We start from the raw sequence: 12,105 nt of genomic DNA, 5'->3' as shown, positions 1-12,105 counted from the left end.
AAGATAGTAGGTTACTCAAGGCAAAAATGAAAGGAAAGTGGTTGGTTGGTCGTGGTGGATGAGTGACATAACGCGAAAGTCTAGCAACTCAAAGGTTACATGGTCAAATCTTATCACAGACAGCTTTTGCATTTGAGCTAATTAGCAACTTTGCAACTACTTACTTATTTTTAGGTACTTTGCAACTACTCAGTAGCGGTGCATTGGTAATATCACTGAGGAAGCCAAGGCAGTAAAAAAGCCATATTACAACCTATGTTGTGATAATTGCGTTATTTGCTTTATAAGCTATTCGTTCATACGCCACCATGATATACAATAAGGCAGTGACAACAAAAAGACAACAGTCACACAGTGGCGAAATAAACTAAAATACATATATGTTAGTTTCCTCACAAAACCGGAGAGCAACATCTGTCTAATGAAGTCCACAAAGCATATTGCATGTAACAAGCAGTTATATGACCTGCAGCATGGTCAAGCGTCTTGATGTTTTCAACAGTTTACTAAACAACTACTGATTTAAAACCACAGAGTTACATTAAGCACCATTTCAATTTAAACATCATCAAATCAACAAGGCTATATATGCTTAGTTTAATTCACTGAAAACAAACTTAAAGATACCAAAAACAATTTAGCCTAATGAATGTTGCTAAATATCATATGGCTGTCCATGGTACCGATTTGTGTCTGTGTGTGTGTGCTTAAGTAAAATAAAAAATAAAAAATTGGACTTCACCCTACTTGTATAGTTGAATGCAAATGCCATCCTCTTCTCTTTCATGTTGGAAAAACGGTCTATGGCTCTGTCATACAGTAGTACACTTTTAATTTTTGTTGTCATTGGCTACCTAGCTAAAGTGCTTGCTAGTCTAACTTCCTCGCATGGTCAACAATGAACCAGCTAGTTAACATGAGCCTACTAGGCTACATCTAGGCTACATATTGAACTTCAACCCTCTCAGGCACAATATATGAATTTGTGTTTTTTTACTAGATTACTTGTAGTTTTTCATGTTGTCTATCTGTAATTGTGTAATGACTTGGTGCTGTCTACCTTGGCCAGGACGCTCTTGAAAAAGAGATTTCAAATCTCATTGAGCCCTTCCTGGTTAAATTAAGGTTAAATAAAATAAAAAAATGGTCAGAGCAGAATCATTGGCCTGTACAGAGAATTAAGTCAAAATCACAAGTCCAAATCCCCATCTCCATTCACGGCTTAGGAAAGGGCCGATTTAGCAAGATAGCTACTGCAGGACATCAACACAAGCAGACCAAAAACAGACACGTTTTTTCTGACAATGATGATGTTTTGCTTAGGATGTGACTTGATTGGTGTGAAGCCAAATCCAAATGGGCCTCCCATGGGGGGTGTTTTGCTGTGCCAGGATAACACACAGTTTAGCTCAGCTCAATGCTGATTGGCTAATTATTTTATAATTTTTTTTATCAAGGGAGGCCAAATGCTTGCTGGCATCAATCAATCAAATGCTACGGCGGCAACATGTCATACTCATTTATTCCAGACAGAATCAGATACATGGGCTCGGATGATTTCTCCCGTGAGATTATGAAAATACATAGACAAAATAGACATTATTTTATAATTGTTATTTTTTATTGGTCAAATATTTTGGGAAGCCTGGCTTCCCTTGACAACCATGACTACACACCATTGCAACTACTTAGCATGTTAGCTAACCCTTCCCCTAACCTTAACCCTTTTTGCTAATCCTTCCCTTAAACTTCTTGGTGACAGGGGGCAGTATTCGGAAATTCAGATGAATAACATGCCCATATCAAACTGCCTGCTACTCAGGCCCAGAAGGTAGGATATGCATATTATTAGTAGATTTGGATAGAAAACACTCTGAAGTTTCTAAAACAGTTTGAATGATGTCTGTGAGTATAACAGAACTCATATGGCAGGCAAAAACCTGAGAAAAAATCCAACCAGGAAGTGGTTTGTAGTTTTTAATTGATTGCCTTTCCAAACTACAGTGTCTGGTCATTTTGCACTTCCTAAGGCTTTCACTAGATGTCAACAGTCTTTAGACCCTTGTTTCATGCTTCTACTGTTACTGGGGAGAGAATAAGCTGTCTCAAGCCTGGGACCAACGAGTTGTTTACTGCGCAGGCATACAGGCGCACCGTTCCTTCTTTTTCCTCTGTAATGAATACGCTATTGTCCGGTTGGAATATTATCGAAGATTTATGTTAAAAAGACCATAAGGATTGATTGTAAACATCGTTTGACATGTTTCTACAAACGGTAATGAACTATTTGACTTTTCATCTCGGGTTTTGCGCTCGCGCATTATGCCTTTGGATTAGTGATCTGAACGCGCAAACAAAACGGAGGTATTTGGACATAAATATGGAGTTTATTGAACAAAACTAACATTTCTTGTGGAAGTGGGAGTCCTGGGAGTGCATTCTGACGAAGATCAGCAAAGGTAAGTGAAGATTTATAATACTAATTCGGGTTGGGACGCTAGCATCCCACATGTCCCAGAGAGGTTAACCCTAACCTTTACCCTAACCCCTAGAGCTAGCTAACGTTAGCCACAAAAAATTGGTATTCGTAACATATCATATGTTTTGCTACTTCATAATATCATATTGTATGAATTGCAATTCGTAACATATCATACAAATTGTAATTTGTAACATATCATACAAAATGTATGATGGACATCCACAAATTAATACAAACCATACGAAAGGAAATATATCATACTATTGTGTCTTGGATTTACGTATAGAATGTTATATCTTGGATTTACGTATAGAATAATACGAAATGCTCTGAGACCGTGTTGCCATGAGACAGTGACATGCCAGCAAGGTGTGAAAAAGGAATGATGATCAGTCAATAGATAGGCTACTCTGAATCTGTATTCTTTACTTTTATTAATTCATGTAGTAATGCATCGTAACAGGGAGGGCATTTAGCCTACGTTTTGACAGTTTGTAATGCATTGCCCAATGACCATATTTACAAGGCCACAAGTTTTAATTCGTGTTATTAAATCTGTGCTTATGATACCCACAAACCATGACAGGCCTACACAATACAGCAATATAACTTAACCCCTACCTAGCCCATAATATTGGGAAAAATGTAGTTACATTTCATAATTTCCCACATAGCTAGAAAATACAAGTTCAATGCAAATGAATGGATAATGTGAACACTTAGAGACATCTGGTGGTTGTACTTAGCAAGTACATCTTCAGGAAAAATGTTAGCCGATATACAAACATGGAGGTATTCCACCCATTGTAGACTATACTGTATATAGTCCCACTGCAACACGTATAGGGTTTGGATATAATTGAGTTGAGAAAACAATTATTGTTGGGACCCTATAACTGGTAGTCAGCTTTCCCCTGGATCAAGTGTTGGACGAAGGGGTAGGCCTATGCTGTATGACAGACTGGAGTTTGGGGCCACTGGCAACTATGGGTTCCTATGAGAACTCATGTTGCTCATGTTGCCACTAATGTCAATACTAATATTCTAACTGCAGGCTAGTAATTCAATAGCCATTTCATTGTTACATATGAAATTCTCTTATTATATTTTCTTGCCTGCGCTTGATAGCCTTCTCAATCTCCCTGAGGATTTCCCCTTATTGTTTCTCATGTTTGCAGATGCCTTTTCTAGAAGGTGATACATCTTCCCTACAATGTAAGACAGTACAAATGTGGAGTACTCAACCATCTCCTTCTTTATTTCCTCCTCACCTAGAGACAGGATAAGAAACATCAGGATCAGACATCAAGCAACCAAGGATACAAAGAGAAGGAAAGCATAGAATGAGATGAAATACCTTAACAATTCTGCATATTGAAGAGGGGCATGTATATGATGGTGGGGTCACTCGGTTGCCCCTCAAACACGTAGCAGTCCTTTGGATGGTCTTTTTCCTTTGTCACACTGTCGCCTATTTTGGGGAAAGGATTTGCCATCTTTTTTTTAATAGTCCCTGGAGTGCATCACAATCTGTAGGTAAAGAAGGTATTAATGTGCGTCCCAAATGGCACCCCACTCCCTATAGTGCTTTACTTTAGACCGAGACCAGGGGCTCTGTTCAAAAGTAGTGCACTACATAGGGGAATACTGTGCCATTTCGGACGCAGACTTGAATGTGGCAGAACTATCTAGGCCGCGGGTGTCACATTTGGATAGAAATATAGTATAATACATCAAAGGAGATTTCTAAGTGGAAAATTAAGGGTAGATTTGCCTCAAATACAGGGGGTGTCCATGAAGACCTCCTTGAGTCGTCTCAAACAATGACCCTATTGCTAAGAGTGAGGAAACATACACTTACTTACATGGTAGACCTCTGTACAGTAGACATAGAGTAGATATACACTGAGTGAACAAAACTTTAGGAATACCTGCTCTTTCCATGACAGGTGAATCCAGGTGAAAGTTATGTTCCGTTATTGATGTCACTTGTTAAATCCACTTCAACCAGTGTAGATGAAGGGGAGGAGACAGGTTAAAGAAGGATTTTTAAGCCTTTCGACATTTGAGACATGGATTGTGTATGTGTGCCATTCAGAGGGTGAATGGGCAAGACAAAAGATTTGACACTACCTTGTCCGGGGGTATCGTCTGATGGGGCCACAGTGTCTCCCGACCCCTCCTGTCTCAGCCTCCGGTATTTATGCTGCAATAGTTTGTGTCGGGGTCTAGGGTCATTCTGTTATATCTGGAGTATTTCTCCTGTCTTATCCGGTGTCTTGTGTGAATTTAAGTATGCTCTCTCTAATTCTCTCTCTTTTTCTCTCTTTCTCTTTCTTTCTCTCTCTCGGAGGGCCTGAGCCCTAGGACCATGCCTCAGGACTACCTGGCCTGATGACTCCTTGCTGTTCCAAGTCCACCTGGTCGTGCTGCTGCTCCAGTTTCAACTGTTCTATGGAACCCTGACCTGTTCACCGGACGGGACGTGCTACTTGTCCCAGACCTGCTGTTTTCAACTCTCTAGAGACAGCAGGAGCGGTAGAGATACAAATACTTAGGTGTCTGGTTAGACTGTAAACTCTCTTCCAGACTCACATTAAGCTTCTCCAATCCACAATTAAATCTAGAATCGGCTTCCTATTTCGCAACAAAGCATCCTTTACTCATGCTGCCAAACATACCCTCGTAAAACTGACTATCCTACCGATCCTTGACTTCGGCGATGTCATTTATAAAATAGCCTCCAACACTCTACTCAGCAAATTGGATGCAGTCTATCACAGTGCCATCCGTTTTGTCACCAAAGCCCCATATACTACCCACCACTGCGACCTGTATGCTCTCATTGGCTGGCCCTCGCTTCATATTCATCGGCCAAACCCACTGACTCCAGGTCATCTATAAGTCTTTGCTAGGTAAAGCCCCGCCTTATCTCACCTCACTGGTCACCATAGCAGCACCCACCCGTAGCACGCGCTCCAGCAGGTATATTTCACTGGTCACCCCCAAAGCCAATTCCTCCTTCGGCCGCCTTTCCTTCCAGTTCTCTGCAGCCAATGACTGGAACGAACTGCAAAAATCACTGAAGCTGGAGACTCATATCTCCCTCACTAACTTTAAGCACCAGCTGTCAGAGCAGCTCACAGATCACTGCACCTGTACATAGCCCATCTGTAAATAGCCCATCCAACTAGCTCATCCCCATACTGTTATTTATTTTATTTATTTTGCTCCTTTACACCCCAGTATCTCTACTTGCACACTCATCTTCTGCACATCTATCACTCCAGTGTTTAATTGCTATATTGTAATTATTTCGCCACTATGGCTTATTTATTGCCTTACCTCCCTAATCTTACCTCATTTGCACACACTGTATATATACTTTTTCTATTGTATTATTGACTGTATGTTTGTTTATTCCATGTGTAACTCTGTGTTGTTGTTTGTGTCGCATTGCTTTGCTTTATCTTGGCCAGGTCACAGTTGAAAATGAGAACTTGTTCTCAACTAGCCTACCTGGTTAAATAAAGGTGAAATAAGGTAAAGTAAATAAAAGATACTCTGAATGATCGGCTATGAAAAGCCAACTGACATTTACTCCTGAGGTGCTGACCTGTTGCACCCTCTACAACCACTGTGATTATTTTTATTTCACCCTGCTGGTCATCTATGAACATTTGAAAATTTTGGCCATGTTCTGATATAATCTCCACCCGGCACAGCCAGAAGAGGACTGGCCACACCCCATAGCCTGGTTCCTCTGTAGGTTTCTTCCTAGGTTCTGGCCTTTCTAGGGAGTTCTTCCTAGCCACCGTGCTTCTACACCTGCATTGCTTGCTGTTTGGGGTTTTTATGCTGGGTTTCTGTACAGCACTTTGTGCCATCAGCTTATGTAAGAAGGGTTTATAAATACATTTGAGTGATTGATTGATTGATTGAAGTGCCTTTTAATGGGGTAGTAGGTACCAGGAGCACCGGTTTGAGTGTGTCAAGAACTGCAATGCTGCTGGATTTTTCACGCTCTACAGTTTCCCGTGTGTATCAAGAATGGTCCACCACCCAAAGGACATCTAGCCTTGACACAACTGTGGGACACTTTGGAGTCAACATGGGCCAGCATCCCTGTGGAACGCTTTCAACACCATGTAGAGTCCATGCCCAGACAAATTGAGGCTGCTCTGAGGGCAAAAGGGAGTGCAACTCAATGTTCCTAATGTTTTGTACACTCAGTGTATAGTTGCTGTCCCAAAAAGCAATTAAATGAATCAAGTAGTTTATGACTGTCATGTGTCAACTTGCACTAAGTACAGTACCTTCCATAGGTCCATTTATAAAGCAGTATTTCTCTATGGCACTGTAGATGGGTGTCACGTCCTGACCAGTAGAGGGTGTAGTTGGGTCAGGCCGTGGCAGAAGGGAGTAAGTGTTTTATTGTTTCATTTAATTTTGGCCGTGTGACTTCCAATCAAGCACAGCTGTAGAGGGTTGTGGTTGATTGGGAGTCACACATAAGTTGCCTACGTTTCCGTTGTGGGGTGTGGGTAATTGTGCTTGTCACTGTTGTTGCACCTGACAGGACTGTGTTGGCTGTCAGTTTTGTTGTTTTGTTAATTGCATAGTGTTCGTAACATTAAAAATGACGAACCCTAACTCCGCCGCATTTTGGTCCACTTCTTCCGTAGACAGTGTATAACTACTGCAACAATGCACAGTTCACTGCCAGTGAACTGTGGATAAACCATGGCAAAATTATTTCTGAGCATAGAAATTAATACAGGATGTATTTGTATTTATTATGGACTCCCATTAGTTCCTGCCAATGCAGCAGGTACTGTTCCTGGGGTCCAGCAAAATAAAAAAACCATGATATTGTATTTCACACCACATTAAGTGTGTGCCCTCAGGCCACTAATCTAATACCACATACAGTGAGGGAAAAAAAGTACTTGATCCCCTGCTGATTTTGTACGTTTGCCCACTGACAAAGAAATGATCAGTCTATAATTTTAATGGTAGGTTTATTTGAACAGTGAGAGACAGAATAACAACAAAAAAATCCAGAAAAACGCATGTCAACATTTTTATAAACTGATTTGCATTTTAATGAGGGAAATAAGTATTTGACCCCCTCTCAATCAGAAAGATTTCTGGCTCCCAAGTGTCTTTTATACAGGTAACGAGCTGAGATTAGGAGCCCACTCTTAAAGGGAGTGCTCCTAATCTCAGTTTGTTACCTTTATAAAAGACACCTGTCCACAGAAGCAATCAATCAATCAGATTCCAAACTCTCCACCATGGCCAAGACCAAAGAGCTCTCCAAGGATGTCAGGGACAAGATTGTAGACCTACACAAGGCTGGAATGGGCTACAAGACCATCGCCAAGCAGCTTGGTGAGAAGGTGACAACAGTTGGTGCGATTATTCGCAAATGGAAGAAACACAAAAGAACTGTCAATCTCCCTCGGCCTGGGGCTCCATGCAAGATCTCACCTCGTGGAGTTGCAATGATCATGAGAACGGTGAGGAATCAGCCCAGAACTACACGGGAGGATCTTGTCAATGATCTCAAGGCAGCTCGGACCATAGTCACCAAGAAAACAATTGGTAACACACTACGCTGTGAAGGACTGAAATCCTGCAGCGCCCGCAAGGTCCCCCTGTTCAAGAAAGCACATATACATGCCCGTCTGAAGTTTGCCAATGAACATCTGAATGATTCAGAGGACAACTGGGTGAAAGTGTTGTGGTCAGATGAGACCAAAGTGGAGCTCTTTGGCATCAACTCAACTCGCCGTGTTTGGAGGAGGAGGAGGAATGCTGCCTATGACCCCAAGAACACCATCCCCACCGTCAAACATGGAGGTGGAAACATTATGCTTTGGGGGTGTTTTTCTGCTAAGGGGACAGGGCAACTTCACCGCATCAAAGGGACGATGGACGGGGCCATGTACCGTCAAATCTTGGGTGAGAACCTCCTTCCCTCAACCAGGGCATTGAAAATGGATCATGGATGGGTATTCCAGCATGACAATGACCCAAAACACATGGCCAAGGCAACGAAGGAGTGGCTCAAGAAGAAGCACATTAAGGTCCTGGAGTGGCCTAGCCAGTCTCCAGAGCTTAATCCCATAGAAAATCTGTGGAGGGAGCTGAAGGTTCGAGTTGCCAAACGTCAGCCTCGAAACCTTAATGACTTGGAGAAGATCTGCAAAGAGGAGTGGAACAAAATCCCTCCTGAGATGTGTGCAAACCTGGTGGCCAACTACAAGACACGTCTGACCTCTGTGATTGCCAACAAGGGTTTTGCCACCAAGTACTAAGTCATGTTTTGCAGAAGGGTCAAATACTTAGTTCCCTCATTAAAATGCAAATCAATTTATAACATTTTTGACATGCGTTTTTCAGGATTTTTGTTGTTGTTATTCGGTCTCTCACTGTTCAAATAAACCTACCATTAAAATTATAGACTGATAATTTCTTTGTCAGTGGGCAAACATACAAAATCAGCAGGGGATCAAATACTTTTTTCCCTCACTGTATCTACAATCCAAAATCCATGTGTGTGTATATAGTGCGCACGTTATCATGTGTGAATGTGTATGAGTGTGTCTGTGCCTGTGTGTGTCTCTTCACAGTCCCCGCTGTTCCATAAGGTGAATTTTTATGTTTTTGAAATGTGATTTTACTGCTTGTCTATGGTGCTGACCTCTTTCATGACCCCGGCTGCTGTGAAGACACCCCAGACGTCTGTGAGAGAGAAAGCCCTCCACCTCCACTCTGTCGGTTAACTAACCCTGGACCTCTCCAAAGCCCACACTGGGTCCCTTTATGGTCTCAATCATTTTGTCTGGACGCCAGGCAGCTTCTTTGAACAGGGAAGACATGCTCCTGTGTGTGTGTGCATTGTGTGTGTGTGTGTTGTGTGTGTGTGTGAGTGTGTAAGTGCGATACACAATGAGAATCTTGGGTTATAACGTGCTATCAAATTCAATGCATTTTCCTTACTGCTAATTACGTATTTAAGATTTCTTTCCATGAACCTACTTGCTCTCTACTTGTGTTGTAATGTATATATTTACTGTACGATAATACACGGTATCTGGCTGTGCTTACCAGGTGGACCCAGACACCACACACACTTACAGGAGGCAGTCCTGCAGGTCATCCATGCCCATCTGATGAAGACACCCGAGCATGGCCACTGCAGCCCTTTGTCCACTTCCTGAACCTAGCAGTGCTATGTGTGACACGTCCTGATTGTTTCAATATGAAAAGATAATAAACAAAGAACACTTGGAAACCTCTCTTACTCATGTGACTGTCCACATTTAATTCAGTTTCACACTGTTAAGTTGAATACATTTCATGCAGTTCATTTTGCTGCCATGAGAGGAGGAGAAATCCAGGGGTATCTGACAATTTGATCCACATACCGGTTCACAGTTGATGTCATTCCTCCTCAACCATTCTAGAATGTTATGTTTCTTCTTCACAACATACTTCTCCCCTACAAAGAGAGCAACACTACTGAACTTTCTGCTGAAATTAACAACACAAATTCTTATTATCAAAGGAGGCAATAATTAACAACAAATGTGTCATAGTACATATGATCACTCTTAACGTTTTGTGAATTTCTTGAATGTTTCTCCATGATTTTTCAAAGTAGTTGATTTCAAAATGGACATCATGCGTAGGCGTACAAGGTTTCAAAACAGAACTGGCACTGAAAGTATGCCTCCTTCAGTATGCCATATCCTTTATGACATGTAGGCCTAATGTATACTACATGGCCAAAGGTATGTGGACACCTGCTCGTCGAACATCTCATTCCAAAATCAGGGGCATTAATATGGAGTTGGTCCCCCCTTTGCTGCTATAACAGCCTCCACTCTTCTGGGAAGGCTTTCCACTAGATGTTGGAACATTGCTGTGTGGACTTGCTTCCATTCAGCCACAAGAGCATTAGTGAGGTCGGGCACTGATGTTGGGCAATTAAGCCTGGCCTGCAGTCAGCGTTCCAATTCATCCCAAAGGTGTTCAATGGGGTTAAGGTCATGGCTCTGTGCAGGCCAGTCAAGTTCTTCCTCACCAATCGCGACAAACCATTTCTGTATGGACCTCGATTTGTGCACAGGGGCATTGTCATGCTGAAACAGGAAAGGGCATTCCCTAAACTGTTGCCACAAAGTTGGAAGCACAGAATCGTCTAGAATGTCATTGTAAGCTGTAGCGTTAAGATTTCCCTTCACAGGAACTAATGGGCCTAGACCAAACCATGAAAAACAGTCCCAGACCATTATTCTCTTCCACCAAACGTTACAGTTGGCACTATGCATTCAGGCAGGTAGCGTTCTCCTAGCATCTGCCAAATCCTGACTCGTCCGTCGGACTGCCAGATGGTGAAGCGTGATTCTTTACGCCAATGGCGGCGAGCTTTACACCACTCCAGCCGACGCTTGGCATTGCACATTAGGCTTGTATGTGGCTGCTCGGCCATGAAACCCATTTCATTAAGCGCCTGACGAGTTATTGTTGCAACCAAGGACAGACAATTTTTACGCTCTACGTGCTTCAGTCCCGTTCTGTGAGCTTGTGTGGCCTACCACTTCGCGGCTGAGCCATTGTTGCTCCTAGACGTTTCCACTTCACAATAACAGCACTTACAGTTGACTGGGGCAGCTCTAGCATGGCAGAAATTTGACGAACTAACTTGTTGGAAAGGTGGCATACTATGACGGTGCCACATTGAAAGTCACTGAGCTCTTTAGTAAGGCCATTCTGCTGCCAATGTTTGTCTATGGAGATTGCATGGCTGTGTGCTTAGACACCAGTCACCAACATGTGTGCCTAAAATAACTGAATCCACTAATTTCAAGGTGTGTCCAGATACTTTTTTATATATAGTGTATGTTGTAAAGCAGGTTTGTGGGTGGGAATCAACTAAACAAATTATAGTATATTCCTCTTTTCCTCCTTCTGATACAGATTATTTGATCAGGTTGAATTTGCAAAATTACTTTGGAACAATGCTTTGAAACAAAGTCCAGTATTCGAATAAATTTTTTGATTTACTATCCACAGTCTGTTATTGATTAAAAACTCGGCCAAGGGTCAATAACCTCAAAGGTCCATTAAACCATAAAAACAGACAAATTAGTCTATTGTGTTCATTTCATAGCGGTACTTCTGGACCGAGCCTCGCGAGAGTTTGGTGTCAGAAACTTTTGAAGACTGGGATCACGTCATTACCTTTACTAACCACAAGAGGACAATAAGTCCTTTAGTTTGTTTTTTATGTACCACCCTTATTTATTGAAGTCCTCAATATAGGCTGGGCAGAGTTTATTGAACCGATGTTAATGATTGGGTATAACTATTGATTTTAGGGTGAATATAGATTGTCAGTAATAGGTATTGACTGTGCAGTTATAGTTTATTGGCCTGTTCTCCTTATATCTGGTTGAATTACAGGAGTAATCAGAGCAGGGATGTAACTATACCTGCGACTTGCCCCAGTACCCGTGCGTTAGAGATGACTATACCTCTAACGTACAGATACTGGTATACTGCGACCTTAATCAAAAACTCGAATGATCTTATAGGACGATAGTTCCAGC

The sequence above is a fragment of the Salmo salar genome, chromosome ssa03 (assembly GCF_905237065.1).
Source record: "Salmo salar chromosome ssa03, Ssal_v3.1, whole genome shotgun sequence".
NCBI classification, from domain to species: Eukaryota; Metazoa; Chordata; class Actinopteri; order Salmoniformes; family Salmonidae; genus Salmo; species Salmo salar.
Note: the sequence above shows the minus strand (reverse complement) of the source record.